Source organism: Adiantum capillus-veneris, chromosome 29 (assembly GCF_014529385.1).
Source record: "Adiantum capillus-veneris isolate H3 chromosome 29, ASM1452938v2, whole genome shotgun sequence".
Taxonomy (NCBI): Eukaryota; Viridiplantae; Streptophyta; class Polypodiopsida; order Polypodiales; family Pteridaceae; genus Adiantum; species Adiantum capillus-veneris.
Window position 1 is genome coordinate 57,386,694 of NC_140959.1, and position 1,630 is coordinate 57,388,323.

The following is a 1,630-nucleotide window of genomic DNA, read 5'->3' on the forward strand; positions in this document are numbered from 1 at the left end:
CGTCGTGCTCTTCTTCTCGCACTCTCTCTCGCATCGCACTTTCGCTCGTACTCCTTCAGGACTAAGGCATGCTCATCTTCACACAAAAAAATTCTCTTATAAACCCTTGACTCTTTCTTTAGAAGACTCCTTGACTACAGGCCTATAGCTGGCCTTGCTTAGAGCCATGGCCCCCCTTGGTCCTACGCTGTCAAGATATTAATCCCCCCTTGAAGGAGATTTGTCATCCAATGCAACAGGTCTTTGTGAGAACATCAATGTTTTCCTCTCTAAACCTACATTAGATCAACTGATCCAGTTGAGAATTACCAAATTTTCTTACTCACTATCCATATCATCATCATAACCATTCAACTCATTGGTGGCAATAAAAGGTTGCAAATTTTTATGTACACCCTTTAAATGGGCACTTTCATCATTCAAATTGCCTTTAGTGATCAAGTCACACACACATGAATCGAAGACATAAGTATCCTCATCATCACATAGCTCAGACTTTGGCATAGACTTGGAATCTTCTTCTTGCTTCAAATCTTCAATTCTAATATGTAGTAGTTTGATGCTCATAACCCTGCTTGCACCTCCCTTGCGACACAAAACATAAATCCCATTCATGCCTTGAATATTATTCACATACCTACCGACATCCCAAAATTTTAGAACCCTATATGATAGACACTTGCATCTTTACACACACACACACACACACACACACACACACACACACACACACACACACACACACACACACACACACACACACACACACACACACACCAAAAATTTGCTCCACCTGAGATTTATGTAGGAACCTCCCCATAGTTTTACAATTCCTATCATTAAGGATCTTTGGCCAAATCTATAAGGGTACCATGTGATGTGGGAATCTATTATGTGAGGGGTTAAATCAAAGTATCACCCTAAACGAGTATCCGACTATATGGACTTAGCCTTGCATGGTGGGTGTGAGAAGACAAACCACCTATGGGTCCACCACCCCTCCCACTACTCCCACTCCTTCACTGCCACATTCTACAATTCTAATTGCCTTCAAACCCCGCCAATATTCTCATGCATGGAGCACCTTCAACTATATATGAAGGTGGTGGTATTTGATCCTAAGGATCTCTGCTTGCAAGACTTCCTCATTGGGCCTTACAACACCAACCAATTTTACATGGATCTCTCTACTCAGGTTTAAGGAAAAACACGAGCACTTTTTTCTCTTATTTGCGTTTAGCATATAGTGGACATTGATAACAAGTGTCCCACTTACAAGACACCTCCAGTCTATGAGTAAAATACTAACTTGTTCTTTTTCTCATAATGGATGCAGGTATCATTTGTTGAGCTTTCTATATTCTACACACTAGTTCTTCTAAAAAACACTCTGTTGTAACTACTCAACCTAATGGAAGTATCTTTTTTTTTGTGAAGAATCTGTGTTGTGTACTTATGTTAAGTTGACGTCCTTGGCTCTTTTCATTGAAGGTTACCTACCTACACACACACACACACACACACACACACACACACACACACACACACACACACACACACACACACAAACACACACACACACACATGCACGCACGCACACACACAATGAATCCCCGAAGCATTTTACCAT